The sequence below is a fragment of the Strix aluco genome, chromosome 4 (genome assembly GCF_031877795.1).
Source record: "Strix aluco isolate bStrAlu1 chromosome 4, bStrAlu1.hap1, whole genome shotgun sequence".
Lineage (NCBI taxonomy): Eukaryota > Metazoa > Chordata > Aves > Strigiformes > Strigidae > Strix > Strix aluco.
In genome coordinates, this window is record NC_133934.1 from 14501386 (window position 1) to 14522570 (window position 21185).

Consider the following 21185-nt stretch of genomic DNA (forward strand, 5'->3'; position numbering starts at 1 on the left):
TGATAAGGATAATTATGCTATTAGGCTTTCTCAGTCATCTCTTCATACATACAGTAATTACTTTCAACTTAGAATCTTTCATCATCATGGCATACAAATCTGGATAAAGATGCAGACAGGTAAAGAAAAGATCATGAAGTGCTTTATGTACATTAATTACACCTCATAATACCTCTGACAACTCAGAAAGAGATTATTAAATTTAGGCATTGATGCCTCTAAATCAGACTGATTATTTAGTTATTTAAATGCAGTTTTGGGGATCTACACATGAACACTGTGTCATAAACAGGTTGCCTAGGATCAGACAGCAAATTGATGACTGTGACAAAAATAAAGCATACATCTTTTGAGGCTCCTTCTCCAGCACTTGGAGCACTGCCTTCATCCACATGCCCTCATGTAGTCTAGGGGTGGCTCTTGTATTTACTGACAACCAGCATTTTGCACAGCAATCAAATAGATTACTATTTCATTGTGGTTGCCAAGCTTTTGACCAAAGTTAGATTTGTGGTCCAAATTTAAAATAGATTCTTATTACATATGCCAGAACTCGTTTGAAGAAATATTTCCTCCCTGTTAAAGCTCTTGTCAAGCCAATGAAAGGCCAGTCTATTCTCTGTAATATGTATCTCTTAGTGGCTTATACAAGACACATGACATTGAAAAGCAAAGACCTGATGGTCACAGCAAAATATACTTCAGAAATTGCTTTTTGAAAAAAAATCATCCAAAATTCAGCAGCAAACAATAACTTCATAACAGTCTTGGATTCCTAAAATCCTGTTAAAATCCTGCAAAACATTAACAAACTGTTTATCCTGGCTCCCTAAAAGCACAGTGATTTGTTATTAATGTCTTTATAAGCCAATTCTGTAGCCACCACCACTGAGACTGTACAATGCAAGTGTCTCACAGAATCACAGAATCATCTATGTTGGAGGGGACCTTGAAGATCATATAGTCCAACCGTTAACCTAGCACTGACAGTTCCCAACTACACCATATCCCTCAGCGCTATGTTAACCCACCTCTTGAACACCTCCAGGGATGGGGACTCCACCACCTCCCTGGGCAGCCCATTCCAATGCCTAACTACCCGTTCTGTAAAGAAATGCTTCCTAATATCTGGTCTAAACCTTCCCTGGTGCAACTTGAGGCCATTACCTCTTGTCCTATCACTTATTACTTGATTAAAGAGGCTCATCCCCAGCTCTCTGCAACCTCCTTTCAGGTAGTTGTAGAGGGCGATGAGGTCTCCCCTCAGCCTCCTCTTCTCCAGACTAAACAACCCCAGTTCCCTCAGCCGCTCCTCATACGACATGTGCTCCAGACCCTTCACCAGCTTCGTTGCCCTTCTCTGGACACGCTCGAGTAATTCAATGTCCTTTTTGTAGTGAGGGGCCCAAAACTGAACACAGGAATCGAGGTGCGGCCTCACCAGTGCCGAGTACAGGGGTAAGATCACTTCCCTGTCCCTGCTGGCCACGCTATTTCTGATACAAGCCAGGATGCCATTGGCCTTCTTGGCCACCTGGGCACACTGCTGGCTCATGTTCAGCCGGCTGTCAATCAACACCCCCAGGTCCCTCTCTGACTGGCAGCTCTCCAGCCACTCCTCCCCAAGCCTGTAGCGCTGCTGGGGGTTGTTGTGGCCCAAGTGCAGCACCCGGCATTTGGCCTTATTGAAACTCCTACAGTTGGCCTTAGCCCATCGCTCCAGCCTGTCCAGGTCTCTCTGCAGAACCTCCCTACCCTCGAGCAGATCAACACTCTCCATACACTTTGCATGTTTACAGTCAGACTTCAAGCTAGACTGTATGATAAGGCCCCACAACTTTTTACCCAGGCAGACAAATGAAATTTCATACAATAACACCACTGAACAGCTGGCGAAAGTCAAGAGGCCTGTCAGGATCAAAGTCCACAATTCTAATTAAAAAACGAGAGAAAGGAACCAACATTTTCAAGAAGTTTCAACTGTAGTGTTACAAACACTAGTATTTTAAGTGGGATTCCTACTGACTGTCAGGATACGTTATCAAGAGTCCAGGGTACAGATCAGATCAAATAATTGATGCTAGCAAATGGGAAGCTCTAGCAGGCAGTGGTATTCCTTTTGTGCACAACAGTCAATACCACGATCTTACACAAACATGAGGCGTAGTTAATGATATGTTCTGCTATAATGCAACTGCTGTAGGACCGGATGCATTGTGGGATGCATTCACTGGGGAACCCTCATAAAGAAGCGTATGAAAGGAAAAAGAAATCAAAAACCCACTGAACTGTCCACATATCAGCTATGCTGAAAGAATACTCAAAGCCTAGGTCCAGGCTCCTTGACTAGTCATGTGCTGTAAAATACCTTCATGCCATGCAGTTTGAATTGCTTCTTCTCACTGGACATTCCTGGTACTTTGGTTCTGCTACCATCTCTTGTAAAACCTATCTGATGTGAGCAGTGACAATATTTCTCTTCATTCCCCCAAAGCAGAGGTTCATTTCCACCCTTTCTGCACTGTGTCAGAATGCAGAGGCTTCCTTAAATCATCAGCTGCATTCATTTGGGTCAAACTGCAATGGCCCTTCCTCACAGGTAATGATAAGACTCTGTGCTGCAACTTGCCAGTTCCCCGACTCCAGTGATCACAGATACCTGGCTACAGATCTATTGCTCCATCACAGAGCAGCTGAAGAGCCCCAGCATGATGCTGTGGTGGGGACCATGCCATCTTACAGGGCTCTGCACTCAAAAGGAGACCCCCAGAAGGAGATACACCCACAAACATCCTACACCTTCCCCATCACACACACTCTCACATGAGTTGACACCTTGCTAAAACTTATGCAAGGAATCTGCACAGGTCATAGATTTAAATAAAAACCAAATAGCCTTTTATTACTGCTATTTAAAGCAAGTTGATCTGTTAAGCTATAAGTAACCTTTGTTCGCCGCTTCAATCTGGAAAACAGACACTGAGTCTCAGCATCTGAGTCATGAGACATAGACCAAAAAAACCCAGCAGAAACAGAGTTATCAACTTTTGAAACTGGCTGATTACTACATAATTTTTAACAGTACATTTACAGTGAAAACAGTGAAGTTGACAACAATAACTCACACCTTTCGTCTTAGGTTTTTTGTAAACTTAGTCTCCCCCTTAAGAGACTGTGTGCTGGTTGGTCCAAACTGGCTTCACAATCAAGCTTTTGGCATTTCACCATTTTTGCTTTTCATCTGTCCACAAATTTATGACTTTTGTTCACCAAGTCTGATTGCAAAGTCAGAAAGATGCTGTGTGGACTATTTTTCTCTTCTCCACTCCACTTAGCTTCATTGATTTTGAAATCTGCCTCTCTACAGCTGACTCAGGGTTTATTATTAACAATAGCCAGACACATTTTGATGCTACTCGATGCTGAAGATAGTTTTGGATAAATTGGAGGGAGATTACTGTCATACAAGAAGGCAAGAGGATCAGCTTTGTCTCTGTAAGTCTGGAGTATGAAAAGTTTATTGCCAGGTTTAATTTATCTTTGCTGGAAGACACATGAACTCTAAGAGATAAATTCATCCCAAATGTGCAGAAAATAGTGCACATCATAAAAACTGTGTTCATTTATCCTTTCAGTCAATTCCCATAAATCAAACCCCAAAAATACAATTTATAAACATCCTATTATATTATGGAAGTTGGAGATAGTAAATCTATTCCCCTTGAAATTACATTCCCTGTGCTCCATGCTTTTCAAAGAGGATGTCTTTACCTATGCTAAAGCAAAAGCACTGAAAGGCCTCCAAAGGTAACCAAGGAGCTCCTTACAAAGCTCAAATATAAAAAGGAAGTTCACATGAGGTGGAACCCAGCAAGAATATAGAGACACTGTCAGAGCATGCTGGGACAGAGTTAGGCAAGCCAAAGCCCACATGGAGTTGAATCTGGCAAGGGGCTGTAAGGGCTTCTGTAGGTACATGGACCTACATTCCACAGCAGCATGGACGCACTGCTGAAAGGGGAGGGGAAGCTGGTGACAAAGGAGGTAGCAAAAGTACTCACTGCCTTTTTCACATCCATCTTCACTGATAAGATCAGCCTTCAGAAATCTCAGGCCCCAGAGACCAGTATGAAATTCTGAAGCAAACTTACCCTGGGTGGGCAAGGATCATGTAAGGAACATTTAAACAGTCTGGACATACGCAAGTCTATGGGGCCTCACAGGTTTCATTCATGAGTGCTGGGGGTTGATACCATTTCAAGGCCACTCTCAATTATCTTTGAAAGTTCATGGTGATAGTGGGAGTTTTCCAAGGACTGGAAAAAATCAAAGGTCACTCCTATTTTCGAGTAGTGTAAGAAAGATTTGGGGAATTGCAGGATGGTCAACCCCGTATCCATCCCTGAGCAACTCCTCCTGAAAACCGTTTCCAAACGTGTGAAGGACAAGAAATTTGTAGTTGGTATGGACTTCTGAAGGGAAAAATCATGGTTAACCAACCTGATGACAGACTTCTACAACCAGACAATGAGAATGGTGGATGAGGGGAGAGCAGTGGGTGTTGTTTATCTCAGCTTCAGAAAGGCTTTCAATACTGTTTCCCATAGTACCATCAAAGACAAAATGAAGTACAAACTAGAGAAGTGTACAGTGAGATGGATCAAAAACTGGATGAAATACCAGGCTCAAAAGACTGTGATCAGCAGCATGAAGTTCAGTTGGAGACCAGTCACTAGTGATGTACCTCAAAGATACATCTGGAGCCAACTGGTTGATACTTTTGGCCTGTTGTACAAGTCCTGCACCCGGAGAGGAGTAACCCCAAGAGTGGAATGCGGTGCAAAGGCTCCTGAATACAGAACTGTGGTACAGAGAGTGCTGTGCTGTTCTTTGGTACCTGGACCTGGCCAGAGCCGTTAGAGATAGCCGCATAGCTACTGGCAGAAAAGATGGATCACAACTGTTGCCATAACATTGATGAAGAAATCATGAACTTTAGACGAACTTTGCTTCATTATAATACCAAAACACACCTCCTGGTTGAAGGCTACCCGCCTCCAAGACTGACCACGCCTCGGACACTCCCCCTGTGCATGCGTGATAGCCTTGCTTGAGAAAGGCAGAGATATGATAATTGAATTCCGAGAAGGGGTGGAGATCCCTGAGGCAGAGGAGGACCAAGGTGTGTTACTAAGCATAAAAAACGACTTCTTGGCAACAAAAATTCGAAGCTTCCCCTAAGGATCATGACGATTGATGACGCAGCATCAGCTGGACCCAGGACCGTTAGGACATCTTGACATCAGCAGTGGTAGCTATAACCTCTCTTCCTCCTCTCTAAACTTAACTTTACTTTTCTCCTTTCTTTCACCCACCTCTAACTATCGCGTGCCACTTCACGGGCAACACAATAAAGTTTGACAGTTTGATAGATACAATCCCCTTTGGTGTTGGTCGCCTTAATTTTGCACTTTTGAGATCGTAGTAAACGAACCATCATGAGTCCACCGAGTGGACCGTGACACAGGTCAAGGGAAGTGATCCTTCCCTTCTGCTTCCCCCCCTCACTCCTACTGTGAGGGTAGTCAGACACTGCAACAGGCTGACCAGAGAGGTTGAGAAGTCTCCATCTTTGTAGATATTTGAAATGCAATTGAACAAGGTCCTGAGCAAACTGCTCTAGCTGATTCTGCTTTGAGCGTGTGAGCTCTACTAGACTTTCTCCAAATCTGAACCTGTGATTCTGCAATTACATCCATGTGTTTTTACAGGCACATGTTCCTGTTGAGCAGCACTAAGGAATATAGGTTAGTGCAGCTCTACCAAAGGTATCTGAAAGGTTTATTTGGTTCTCAGCAGGGAAAGGTCTCTATTACAAGCTATAACAGACTCCACTAACGCAGTTTTTCTTCTTGCAACTTTTTCCCCTAAGCGATTAGTTTCTCTGACAGAAGGATTAAATATAGACTTGGTCAGAAGAATAGTTTCAGTAGTAAAGAGGGACAATCTTTTTAAACAGCTCATATGGAATTTTCCATTTACAAGAACTCTTTGCTAATTTTTACACTTGCAAATAGTTTTCTGTTAAGTCCAGCTTCCAATGCCAGAAACAGTTGCTTCTGTCATAGAAGAGGGGATGGGGGGAAACCTGAATAATATCTTTATTTGGAGGAAAGTCATCTTCCTTGAGAAAGGAAAAGCAAACAAAAAAAAAAAAAGACAAGTATTGTGCAAGGGCACAGAGCTGAGTAACACTTGACTGTATGGAACAGGCTGTACCCTGGCAGTTGTTCCAGGAGTTTCTGCCTTCCCATGCTTGATTGCTTCCTTTTCCCTTCTGTTCTGTGGTCATACACTTGGCGTTAGGAGTATTCCTCTAGGGAAGACATGGTATTTCCTTTTGTCTCCTTTTTAAATTAAATTTCTAATTAGGTCTCTATAAAGAAGAGATTTGAGATATCAAAAGTAGAAGCATCACCACCTGTCAACAGTGCAGAATGATGTGAAGAGATGCAAAAAGCCTTCTGATAGTCCTAAGGCCCACATTGTATTTTTTCCATCACTAAGAGAAACATTTTGTTGATGAGTAAGTATTCCCTGGCTCCATAGGGAATACAAGAACTTGGTAGCCCACCAAACAAATTGTTGTCACCTGTTACAACTTTGTTTAATGACTGCAGGCTCAGTTCAACAAATCAGATAGATAGGCATTCATTAAATCTATATTTAAATGCTATACTGAGTAGGAATGGATTTAAACACACAGCACAGAATGAGCTCCTAACTAGGTCTTCCAGAACAGTTACGTAGGGAAATGTGTTCCCAGGCAATGCAGCCAAGTAGTGTGCCTATTTTACTTAATCCCCTTATTAAAACCAATGGTTCATGCTGTTCCAGTAGGAGAATAACAGCAGCAAGCTTACATAAGGTGTTCCCCTGAAGGGTATGAATCTTTTTATATCTAGGGAAATCAAAGTCTCGTTTCTCCAAGTGCATAGATACTAACTGAAATCATACAGGGACATATTCATAAATTAACCTTTATGCAAGGCCTTGTAGACCAATACATTAGAGGAATCACGCAACTGAACCATACCTTGCAGATATGTAGGCATGAACAACATCATTTGATTAGCCCCCTTGAATTCAAGAGATTATTCTGAAAAGTTATCCAGTATGCCTAAGCACTAAACTCTCCAAAGGTTAAACACTCAAACACCTTGAAGAAGACTGGGCACAAGGGTCTCAAAAATAGAATCAAAGTAATAGAAACTGCCAGGAAAGCATGAATAAAATTGATGTCCACTGTAATAGAATGGAAACAGCTTAAAAATATTTAGAGAATATTTTGTATTCTAACAATAAAAAAAAAAAAAAAAACAAAACAAAAAAAAACAAGGCAAGAAACAGGACCTTTGCACAACTGTTACTCTGTCAGATAGTTTCTACAATCACCAACAGAGATGAGAGTCCCACTGTGCCTATCGAGTTAACTTGTGGTCTAAATAGCATATGTAATAAAAAACTAATGATTGGATTGACTTCCACTTTGGAGCTTTCTGAGACAGGTTTGATTTCTGAAAATTAGAAATTCTAGTTCTGAATGGTCACATCCAGAAGAACAGGATAATTCAATGCTGTTACAACACAAGTGCAACAGCTTTCTGTCCCTGTTCTATTCTCCCCCACCCCACTCTTCTCAGTCCGCTAGTGCTAATAAATGCCTAACTTTTGTAAGGAACATATGTACATACATACATACATATGTGTATATATTTTTTAGTTATTATTTTTCCCCAAAACCTGCAGTCTGTTACTGCAACCACAAATACAACATTCAGTCACCTCAATGAGCCGGGCATCCCAGAAATAGAGACCACAGAGAAAAATAAAGCCGTATCACAGCAGAGAAAACAAAAACCAAGCATGCTTTATTCAGCATTACTGGAGACAAGAGTAGCCCAGGCCAAACTATGAAAAGTTACAGCCAAGAGGCCACCCCATCTTTTTCACGCTTCCGTTCTTTTCAGAGCTGCCATTTTGTGGGCATCGTAGCTATACACACATAGCCTGACATGTTACCATTTCCTTTGAGTCTGGTCAATGTTCAGAGCTCCAAAGTAAGACCAGGTCAAAGTCTGAATGAGTCCGGCAATAGCATGATTTAGCAAAAGCTCCATTTTTAAAAAAAATACTCTTGATCTGTAATCCAGCAAACTACTGATCCACGTAAAACTGCATAACTTGAAGTTCCTTCAAATCTAGTTATTGAAGATAAACTGCAAATTTTAAGTTGCAACAACTAAAGTGAGGACAGTTCACAGATTCCTGTGCACTGCAGTAGTCCTCTATTAAACTATTATTCTTTTTCTCCACTAATTGGTTTTGGCTTCTGATATGGATTTTCTAAAGAGATTAATTCTGCTTTGGAGACAACACACTAGTGACAAGATGGAGAATGTTATTCTAGGAAAGAGGATGGTTATTGAATAACTGTTGTTCTGCTACTTAAAGCTTCCTTTTTTCTTTTTCTTATCCAAAAGTGTGACTTGAAACAGTCCTATTTTGATTACTGAAATCATGAAATCATACACATCACTAAGGATTTCACTTGCTGCATATCTTGATTTGTTAAATAATTGCTTTAGCAATTCAGAGGAAACTTCTCAGGACTTGCAGGCCCATGCACTGATCTGACAAAAAAAAAGGAAAAATATGTATAATTTATGGCTAGCTCAGAGTGCCAAATGCTGGACAAAGCAAAGAAAAGCAGGTTATGTTAGCAGTACCCTAGTGCTAAACAATGGATGATAGGATAAAACTGGAAGTTGAGAAAGGGGAAGGCTTGTCTAAAAATAAAGTTTAGGAGAGAAGGAAGACAGTTCTGACAATCATCTGTCCAACAAGACAGGTTTAAGCTCAGAAAACTGCCAAGCTCTGGTGAAAATGGGTCTGCAACCCTTCCCTGCCTGGTCTGTGGAGAGAGGAGAAGATGCCCTTACTGGCACTTCCATGTATGGGACCAGCACTACCCTCCTCATGTGCCTGACAGAGACTCGGGTCAGCAAGATCTGTGGAGAAACCTTCCTGGGGACATCAGCCACATCATCCTGAACACCTTTTGAGGATTCACTCTGGCCTGGACCAGGCAAAGGTGTCTGCACAGTCCTCCTGCCTCTAAATGCCACCCCACCTCCCTTCCATACCCCTTCACTCCCTCTCACAGACAATATATCAGCTCTACTCTCTGTTGCTGTGAAAATCCATATGGTACTTCTTTCTTATCTCAAGCACCTGACACGAATGTAGGCAAAACCAAAATCTTCACAGTAACAGATGCAAAAATTTCTGTTCCTTAGTCACTTAGAATGTGATGACACTGTTCCATGGTCCCACAAAGCATTGTCTTTTCCCTGATGTTTTATAAATTAAATTTAAAAAAATCACATAGAAAATGCAAGTCACACCAACAGTATTTCCTTTCCAGGCTTCCTTGGAGCTAAGTTTAGATCCAGATACAAATTTCTAGTAGCTCAGAACCATCAAGGGGAGGGGGGAAAGCCTCCATATGCTCCCTGGCTTTCTAGTCATCCCTTTTCTGCCAAGGAAACAAAGTGTTATTGATAGAGAGAACCAAAATCCCCCACCACTGCCCCTCCAGAGAGGAGAGGCAGGACATGCATGTTTATAAGCGTTCAGGAAATTCGGCTGTGACTCAGCTCTTGTATGGCCTAAATCAAGTTATTTTGCTTTGCTGTCCCACCCAGTCTCTGTCTCTCTGTGACTTGTCCCTCAAGTGAAAGGTCTGCTCTCTTCTCCTGCACCAAGGAGCACACCTCAGGCAGTGTCAGACTGAAGTCCTCTTTAAAAGTCTGACACAGACCCCCTTCATTTCTGTCTTACTCTCCCTTCAGTCTCATTCCTGTCATGCTCTCTCTTGCCAGGTCATCTTCCAGTTCATATCAGTGGTCCTTTCCTCCACATGTCTGTCTTCACTTTCTTCTGCTCTCTTTTCCTTGCTCTTCCTCCACTATCCCATCTTTCCTTTCCAAAAGATAAATCTCTTTACCTGTTGTTCATTTCAGGCCCCAGCTTTTCCTTTGAGAGGTCCCTTTTTCCACCTCCTTCCAAGGATGGTGGGAAGAGCACTCTGTGGCCTAGTGAGCCGCCAGCAAGCCCTTCCGCACCTCCCCATGCCACCTGCCATGCTTCTCTTCTTCACACCAGCACCCTGGGCATCACAACTCATGAAGACTGCTGCAGGGGAAACCATGTTTAAGACAACATAAACCATGTTGTCGACAACAACATCATACAGAGAAGTTATTCCATTCTCCAAGAGTGGTAGAAGAACTTCCATATGCTGATATTGAGCAGTAATGGTATTAATGCATTTCATTTATTGGCAGGCATCAGTTCCAAGGAAGAACATTTGTGTGTGATGGACTTTAAGCACATGCATCCAATTGTCTTTGGTGGGATTTCCCACCAGCCATACTTCAGCACAGGCACAAATGGCCACTGAATCCAGAGCAAACACAGACACAACCCTGGCACAGCTGAACTCCCACTACCACCAGCTGCTGAAGATAGCCAAGGAGTGGCAGCGACTACAAATACAAGTTGACAGAGTTTGAGGGTGGGGACAACAAAACCATGCAGTGGCTTTTTTTCTGTTGTGACAACATCAGAAATGAAAGCATTCAGTAGGTAGGAAGGATGTTAAACAGTTCTTCCTACCCACCCCCTCCTCCATTCAACATGTGAATTGGTAAGTTTTCCCTGTTATTTCCCATACACAAACATTTGTGAAGAGTATCCCCCACAGAAACATGCTCGCTGTGCAGACAAATAGGCTTTCAAGTTGCAGAGTCACTCTTGGCAATAGCCAAATCCCTTCCTGGTTAACACAGTTTTAAGACCAGAGGGATTGTAGCTTGAGACACATTGTCAACACTCCTAGCACACCAAATTACCTAACACCATAGGTGGCTTTCACAGTGATTTTTATTTGGTGTATTTATCAAGTATATTAATATTAGTAGATCTCTAAATGAGTTATGTCTTTAATACTGTTCAGATAGACATCTGTGAAAATTGGAATTTCTTAGTATTCCCCTTAGATTTTAGAATCTGAGACGTGTAATTATTTACCATACAGCCATGCTGTGTTCAGATATTACTGCTAACTTGTATATAAAGCCATAATAAACCTTTTTCTCTTGTCAGTGTAACATTCTTCCTTCAATCTCTGATAAGACATCAGAGCACCTGCTCCACAATACCCTAGATTTGTCATCCAGAAATCTGGTCAGCTTATTTTCAGTACAAGAGAATAGTTTATTGTCTTGCTTTAGGGGATTGTGATTCTATTTTTAATTAAAATAGATTTATATCCTCCTGTTATCACCAGGTTCAGACTGCATTTTCTCAAAATGGATCAGGCCAGAAAGAAATGTGGAAACAAGCAATGAATCCTATTAAACCTGAAATAGGGTCTTTTAGCTGTATCCACAAGCCAGCCTGGTTTTGAGGTTTAACCGAGCTTTTGCAAAGAACATCCAGTCTTTTATGCATTATCAAATTCATAAGATGTCTTCAGATTATTTAAAAAAAAAAAAAAAAAGTCAAATTCTATTTCATTCTCAGTCATAACATTGCTTATTTTTTCTTTTTGATGAATACAACCTATGGAATTGATCTTCAAAGATGTTGAGTTCTCTGTTCTTTCTGTTCTTGCTACTTGTCTCACCCCTCTTAAAGCTTACCTTCTAAATCAATGAAGAAAAGTCTTTGAAATTGGAAAGACTTAAGCTTTCCCTTAACTTCTTTGCTTGGAAAAGGGTTCAAGGGAGATCAGTGCTACACAGACCTTTAGCACCAAGGAAAAACCCAAAACTGCTCTATTTGAAATGTATTGAAAGAGGGCAGTGTCTTTACAATAAGGTAATTCTCCAGTTTTCTTGAATGTTGGCATGATATTTAGGCCTCAGTGAAGTAAAACAGGTCACTTATTCCTGCTCCCTTGGAATTAGGATTTCAGCCATTCACATTATCCATTAGCATAGACCATTGAAAACTTGATATTCTTAATTGAAATGGCCATCCTTTCATTTGCCTTCAAACCCAATGACCCATTCCATCTTGTTGCAGCGCAGGCAGGCAGACACAAGTGAAGCAGCTATTATTTTGCTTTCTGTTATCTCCTTTCCCCCCCGCCCTCAAGGATCTTTGCTGAGTTTTGCCCCAGGAAGAAAATTACAGCATGCAGTGGGAGTGCTTGTGCAGTGACCTTAGAATCTTCCTCTTTTCTCACTAAACCTGCTTGTTAAAGCTTTAGCAACTGAAAATTTCTTTATTCCTCCTTTTGTGGGGGACAAAGGGAGATTGAATGCCATCAGAAAGGACAGATACATCATTTCATGTGGAAGATTCTCATCTTCTTGGCAGCATTTAATCTCTCTTTGATGCTCACATGAGCAGCTGGGTTTTTGGTTTTGCAAAGCTCTGGTATCTGTTCTGTCAGACAAGCAACTCAGGAATGAGGATTTCCTGGGTGGGATGGAGGGAAGCACTGTTTCAAGTCTTCACTGCCCCACTGTGTGAAGTATGGCAAATCATGCTCCTAAAAACATCAGTACAGATGCAAGGCAACCCTCCAAGAGCTGCTGCTGATTTACCTGGAGGAAGCACAGGCTAAGTCTGATCCACAGCCTTACAGCCAAGAAAAGCTTTCCAGAAGCATTTATGGAGTATGTTCCACCCCAGGAATGTGAGTCCACCTGGAGACCTTAAAGCAAGAATGTCGTATTAACTTTGTAAAATGAGGCAAGGCATCATGTCCAATGTGAAGTAATTTAACTCCTTGTCAGGCTACAGGGAATAAGGTGACAGCACAGATGCTGGGCAGTTAAAATAGAAGTGTAAATGAGGTGAATATGAGTAGTGGCTGGTTACTTGCTGGTACCAGGTGGAGCACATCATTTCACTTGTGGTTCAGTGGTAGCAGCACTGCGGGTGAAATGCTGCCACAGACAAGATTTAATACCCCACCTCCAATGTTTCCCATCAGTTCAGGAGCTGAGCTCCACAGGACTTCTAAATTCCCCCCTTTCCAAACAAGTATTCCCACGTGCGGTGTTTTTTGTTGTGGGAAGGGGTTTATAGGCCAGCACTTAGAACCATCTGGTCAGTATTTAACAAGAAACTTAAGCTATAATGTAAGCATATTTTATTCATTCAAGGGCTCTCTTCATGGCTAGCAGCCAGCTCCCAGGCTCCCTAGGCCATTTTCCTCTCCCCATCATATGGTTTAGAGACTGATGCAGTTAAGTTAAGCATTGAAAGAGCAGGCTCTCAGACAAGTCATCTGTCTCACCTTACATATCTGTCCTGTAGACACCAGCCTTACCTTCCTCACCCTGGGGTTATGTACTGGGGTGACAGACATGTTCATGTGCACAACTCCTTCTCCATCCATGCCAGAGGAGGCAACAATGCCCTGCAGCCATCTCCTCCATCTACTTCAGGCAAGTGAGAGGTTTCAAAGAAGCCTCACCTGATCTAGTGGGGCTGCTGCACTCCTGTATAGACATACCCACCTCATCCTTTGCAAAAGGTGTTCATTTTCAGACAACTCCTTTCCTGCACTACCTCACTGCACAATCGCTGCCTCAACCCAGGAGATCTGGAGCCACATTTAGGAGGAATCAGCAAGCCTCAATGAAAGGTAGAATAGATTGGGGCTTGACTGATGTCAAGCTAATGGGGATGCATGACTTACGTGTAGTGAGGGCAAACATGCCCACTCTGGCAGAGCACTCTCTGGCTGTTTGTCAAAGCTGGAGTAGACATACCCATAGTATAGCTTCTTGTGCTCTTCAAGTACTCTCATGCCCCATCTCTATGTGTCCAATCTGCACCCACTCAGCAATTCAGTCTGGCAGACACACCTTTATCATGTGTCCATCCTGCCTTGACCAATTTTGAGGGCTACAGGACCTCTGAGTAAAACAAGACCTGAAGACTGACCCTATCAGGGTTATACTGAGAAATCCATTAGACCAAAGAATAAGTAACCAACCACTCATCTCCCCCGTGATTCTACAGAAATGGAAAGCATCCTCCAAGAGGGTAGGGGTTACTCTCTCTGGTACATGCAGCAGACAGTCCACAGTTCATCTTTTCAGATCTTTTCCTTGAGCACAGCCTAAAAGACTTAAAAGTTTTTGATAATAACTGGAAAAGATCCCTTAAGAAACAAACCAACCAATATTTTTGTGACTGTAATTTTGAAATGTCCTTCCCCATGGGGATTTCCATCAATTCTGCATCTGGAACCCCATTTTGCCTTCTTTGAAATGGGCCCAATGGCTGGAAAATAGTGTCTGTAATTTAAGTGGCTGAAGTATTGCCTCCTCAGCATTGTAGGTGTCTGACCTCTCTTGTTTAGGACAAATTCTTAGTCTTTTTCTTATCTTCCATTAGTGAAGTGGGGGGTTTTGTTGTTTTGAGGATGTTTTTCTCCATGAAAGAGGCTTTCCAGAGAGTAGCTAAAGTAACCAGGCCAGGATAGTTATGAATTTAGAAATTTTTGTGGCTACAGAGTCCCTGAAAGTAGGCAGAAGACGTGGATGGGATCATATCTGCATAAAACCCACCTGAATCCCGAATAGCAATGACTGTATTTTTCCCCAAGAATTTCCTCCCTTCCATGTCAGTTGAACTGTGATGAACTCACATTAATATTCTAGCTGAAAACTAGTAAACAGGCAAACAAATTGCTGTTTTGTGTACCCAAGTTTTTCACTTCTCTCTCCTCAATAGCTTCATTCATGAAATCAAGCAAGATAAAAACCCCACAGAACTACTTAAAATAGTATTCCAGCCAATATATTGGCTTTGCTACCATGTCTACTACATGCAGACTGTCAGTAATGAAAAGTGGAATTCACCTCATCAAATAAGTCTACAAATTTTCTTGAGGATAATATGTCATTAAAAAAGCAGATACATATTTGAGAACCAAATTAAACACCAATGTCCAGTTCTTAAGAAACGGTCACTATTATAGCTACTGTTTATTAGCAATCCTAGCAAACCTGAATCAAAATGTTAAAAATACTGGATTTAACTTCTAGTCCATCTGACCTAGCTTCTCATGTTTGATAATAATTCTCACCCTGTGCCTCAGAGGAATTGGCATCCAGTGTTAGAAATAGAAGGAATCTCCAGAGATTTGAGACCCAGAAGCAATCAATTTTTGCTCAGACACTCTAGTGTTGCTCCCATTGACACTTAAATTCCTGTTGATTTCAGTGTGGCAGATGCTTAGACATAAAATGTCTTTTGTTCCTTTAGAGCCGGTGCCCATAAGCCCCTATTTTCTTTGGCATTAATAGCATTGCGTTTGATAATACAAACTGCTCCCATCTTGGGAGTATGTAGAGTGAGGCATTACCTTAGGTACCAGATGATCAGGGCTCATGAAGGCAGCTAGAGACAGAGTCCATTCCTTTGCCTATAGAGGAAAAGTCTGGCTCAGGAGGCTTTTCCCTCTATAAACCTGCCTAAACATTCAAAACTTGGTTTGAATATCACAGCTGTCTACACAAGCACAAGGGAAGAGAACTCCATGACTGTTAAGTCACTGCAGCAGGGTGTTCCCCACTTCTTACCATGCCCAGCAGCATTTACAAGCTTGCCTGCTTGTAAAAGGCTGGGGGTGGCTGGATAACCTGGCTCTGTCCAGAGAGGTAGCAGGGACCATCAATACCATTTACTTCCGTCAACCTCTAGGAGTAGTGCTACAGCAAATCCATTGTAATGATTAGGGATAATTCAGGAATGAGAAGGAGAAAGAAACATGAAAGAAGACATAAATTAAAAACTGCAGGATTTTGCTGCTGCTTTCAAGGACAGGAGTTTAGAGGAAAGTCTAACTACACACTTCCTTGCCCCCAGAGCTAGCAGGATCTCATAGCAGGGCTGAGAGCAACGAGTGTTCTCCGTAAAGCAGAGAAACAGTTTTGCTTTAGTTATTAAAGAAATCCCTCTTCCTTGATGCATTGTGGCAGCTGCAATCTAAGAAGATAGATGCTTCTGAGAAGAGGCAACCTGAATTCACACAGTTGTCTTCCTCTCTCCAAATGCAAGTATATTTTATGTCTTTGATGTTAAATGACCTTTGGAACAGCATTTCAGATTTACCCCAAACTGACAACAACTGAGAGGCATAAACTACATAAGGCTGTAAGGTATCTCATGCAGGGACATAACGAGAAATACTAAGTTCCTGTTACCAAGAATTTGGCCATGGTAAGCAGAAGATCTGTCATTAATCCCTTCCCCATGCAGGAGGGTGACCACTGGTAGTGACTGGGTGAGTCTTTCCCTGCCCTTTATGCCAAATTTTCAACATAGCTGAGTCGGTGCAGTTAGTGCAGCCTGCAGCAAACAGTTGTCCTTTCTCTGTGGAGTAAGAGGGCAATCTATCTCATAGAAATATCTATGAGTAATATTTCCTCTCAAAGCCTCTTCATCAGACCTGCAATCCCTCTCCTGCCTTTTACAGAAACAAAGTGACGGAAGAGAGTTTGCAACCACTTTGATTCACACCAGTCCCACCAGTGAGATGTACCTCTGTTTTACAAGATATACTTTAGTGTAGAAAACAGAAAGGCATTCTTGTAGTTTTCCCTTTGATGACAAAAATCTTTATTCCATAAGGATTCAAGTTTCCTGCACGCACAGAGATGAAATCCCCGTTTTTAAAAAAATACACTAGTGTCACAGTATCAGTCCTCATCTGACTTCTGCTTTGCCTGTCATCACCCATTCCTCATGCTGGTCAGCACTGCCAACAAACCATGGCAAGTCCAGGATGTCAAAGGGGCACGGATCTGAGGGCACTGCAGAAATTTGAAGTGTTCCTATTCATTTTTCCCCTGAATCCAATTTCAAATATTAAAAGATGACCCACCTTCATCATTGCTTAGCTAGAAATAGATCAAATGTCTACAGCCAGGCTGAAAACACAGTAATACAACAACTCACATAGAGGTTAAAGCATAAGCAATACAGACATGGGTGCAAAGTCCCAGGTGGTAGTACCCAGTAAAAATGTAAAAGTCTAAGCAGTACCAAGATGTTTCCTTGAGTTTGCAGATAGCATGGGATGACATCTTTAAGAACCGTGAACTATCCCTGCCTCCCTGTGACAGTAAGCTCAGAGCTATGCATGAAAAGGAAGGTTAATGAGGGCTTCCCCACCATGGCGGATCCTGTCTGTCACACAAGGAGAGCAAATCTGACCTATCTATGGAGACTTATGCCCTCTCCCTCCAACTCCTACCACCTTCCTCCTTTGAACAGAGGGTGTCTTTTGCAGTGCCAAAGTTTTGCTGGCCTTCAGGCAAGGCGAATCTATGCTGCCCACTCCTGAGCAACATCTACTGCAACCTGGACTCCTCAACAGTGACCCTTACTGTGCCTTTTGGGAAGTAGCTTGTTTGTCCTCCCTCACCCTGCAAACAACAAGCAATAACAAGAAAGACTTCTACATGATGGCTTGCCAGAATCTTGTCATGGCCAGGGCACTGAATGCCATCTTTTAAGACAGCATCTAGCAACAGCTTTGACATGTTCATGCAGAGATACAGAGCATAAAATGTGATGTGGTTCTAAGTCCAGCTCAGAGCAGCCCAATGGTTCCCTCCTTCAAAAATCCTGCAAAATCTTCATTGAGAAAAATATTAAATTCACTGCCAAGTTTTCAGATACTTATGGAAATTAACAATATAATCCACATGGGATCTACATATCCTGTAGTGTCTGCTAGAAGTGCTAAAAAAAAAATGCATCTTTTCCACCAAAGCTTTTTCATGTGAAGTGAGGGGAGACAGAAGAAGAAAATGGTTCTTATAGCCATAATTTAAAATGTAATTAAAAGTGGAGTAATGTATTTGTTAGTAAAGGACTATAGTATCCACACAGTCTCAGTATGATGGACATAATGAGCTCATTGTGGTAAGGATAAAAATACCACCAGAGCACTCATGTGTGTTGTAAGACAGCAGGGTTATTCACTCTGGCATCTTACAGTGATAAGTATCTCAAGACACGCTGACAGACAAGCGGGAGATGTAAAACTGTAACACAAGATCTGTGTCACATCCAGCCTTGCCACTTTGTGGGCTGCCAGGGATAGCTGTGGTGACAGGGAGGAATAGGAACAGGAACATGCAGCAGTCACTGGGGTGTCTGGAAGAACATGGGAACAGCACAGGGAGTCCCCCAGGGGAGGGAGTGGGCTGCAAAGGCCCCCTCCCAGGAAATCTGGGTGTGTTCATTCCAAAGCCTCACTACACCTCCAAAGCAGCGCTGTAACTCAACTTCTTCCCATTTCTTACATGGTTTTTGCTCCTTCCTAATTTCAACACCTCTCTGAACACAGGACCTAAAGGGCAGAGAGCTCTGTAGAAACATAAAATTTCTGAAGAGAAAAAGAGCATTTAAGAAAAAATGTTAACAACATTATTTTTTTTAAGTTGACATCAAGGGACGAAATACCAATTATTGTATGTGGTTGTCCTTAGGAAGAGGAATTAAAAGAGCAGGCACAGTTCTTGATTTTTTCCTGTGAGCATTACTTAGAATAAGCATAGAAGAATTTTTTTTCCTGAGTAAAGAGAGGCGTATAACCAGCTTACAGGCACCACACTTTCTCTCCCTCTCCTTAGATTTAAGACCCGCTTTTCAACTTATCAGTCCTGTTGTTTACTAGTTGCTACCCTGTCTGACAACTCTTGCTGGACTGGTTTAGTTTTGAATTCAAATCCCTGCTCAATTTTCACTACATAAATAAATTCCACCAATCAATCTAACCTGGTCTGTAGCCAAGGTGAGACTAATTAATCACCTGTAAATTAAGATAGATGCACACCTGGTACAAATCACTATATTTCTCTAAAAAACCAACTCCATTACCTCCACTAGGGACTAGGTTTTAATGGATTATCATAGAGGAAACAGCAAAGCAGGGACACAACAGATGTAAGGACATGATGGTGTAAGACAGTGGCAATATTGGCAATGGCCACAGCCTTTGGGGCCAACACTACCAGCACCAGCCTTTGCATTTTCTCCCACCTCCAGCACTGACCCTTTCCTTCTCTGAACTGTTGTAGGAAACAGTATCTAGTGTTAACTCTCCTGTGTCCTTTGGAGCAAGCACTGAGGTACCCTGAAAAGTCTTTCCACACCTCTGTGCACACTCATGTACCAGAGAACAAAGGACTCCTTGTTTTACCTTCATCTTGTGGTTTGATTTTGAGAGCACGTGGTTTTTCAGCAAGTGCAGGTAATTCGTCATTTATGAATCAAAAATTGTTACAGGAGAAAAGCGGCTGAGATTTAAAAAGAACAAGGAAGTATTTTCTTTGCTTTCTCCTGCCATTTCTCTCCTGTGTGCTCCGTGAGTCTGGTGAATGCGATGCGTTTAGCTACACAGCTATTTCAAGCAGGTTTTGGAAAGAGCATTCATTGCTACATACTGCTATCTAGTGGTAAAACTGCAGATGCTTGGTGGTGGGAATGAAGGGTTACCAAATATCCTCCCAGATGCAACTGGTTTTATCCACTAAACATTTCCGCTGTGCAAACAGAATCTGTGACCCAATAAATATTCATTCTCCTTAAATAGACAGCACAAGTAAAAAGAAAGTACTTAGTAAAATAGATACATTTTAAAGTGTACTTTATATACCGTACATTTTATTACTTGTGAAGGAAGTATTTTTCTTTGGACCAATGTGTGAGTCTAGTCCCATGTGATTAGGGAAGGTGTAATGAGAGGCTGATTTGCAGAGATAAATGAACGTCCTTAGGAAGTGTGGAGAAGGTTACCTAGTAGAAGAGAGGTTACAGACCTCTCTGCCTTTGGGTACCGTTCCTTGAAGGATCAGTGGCCTCCTATTAAACTGCAGCTACTGTGGGTCACCTGTGTCACATGCTAAGAATCAAGGAGTGGCTGATGTTGGAAGGAACCTCTGGAGATCATCACATTCAATTGCCCTGCTCAAAACACGCCACCTAAAATCAGTTGCCTAGGACTGTGTCTTGGCTTTTGAATACTTCCAAGGATGAGGACTCCACAACTTCCCTGGACAACCTGTGCCAGTGCTCGGTCACCCTCACAGTAAAAAAGTTAATGTCAGATGAGATGGTTTCTGCTCTGTGATTGTATGGCCTAACCATCACCAACAACAAGAATGTCTGAGCAGTCCTTCTGTGCTCTAGTTCAGAGAGAGAAAAAAATGGCTTGTAATCAGGAAGTCATTCAGTTAGAGGTCCTCATCTTTATTCCACTGAAAAGAATAATAAAGTTGCCTGTGGACAACTCATCCCACATACATAGTCTGAAAAGCACCAGACATTAATTGAACTAAGTTAGTAGTCAGGACTTAAAAATGAGGACATCTTAAATTGAATTATCTGTCAGAAAATTGAATCACTGTCATTTCTCAAACCTGAGTTCAGGCTCTTGATCTGTATTACTGTAACAGCCACTAATCATCAGTGAGACATTATCCTGCAACCTGTCTTTATACAGACTTCTGCTTTTTTCTTGGGTATTAAATATACTGCATGAGCCATTGTTCTGTATAAGCTCTTCTTTCTCCCACTGTGTAACAGTACATGATGAGGATATAATATTTGCTTGGGAACAGTTTTACAAAACACCTGAATTTGTGGAGCCTAATCCTGTTCAATTAACTGTTGCTCTTTTAATGTCCTCAATTTCTCTGAACTTCTCCACAAAACTCACTTCTCTCTCTGTGTGCCAGGTATTTTTAATACTCCCATCACCACCTCTTCAAAACAAAACAAAATGCAAAAATGAATGGATGAAGAACCAAGAGGAGAGCTGTGAACTAAGAGAAATCCAAGCTGCCCTTGGTATGTTCACTGGGAAATTAAACAAGCTGCTTTTCTTTGCATTACTTCAATGCTTGGGTAGAAAAATAGTTTGGAGATGTAGTGTGTCTTAATCAGTCTTCTGAAAATGTACATCTGAAGATGAGATGCTCTGTAATACTGGCTCTGCCAGGAGATATAATTAAGCAGAAGAAAGACATTTCAGGTGTAGGATGAACATCTGTTTTCATAACAAGCATCAGAGGGAT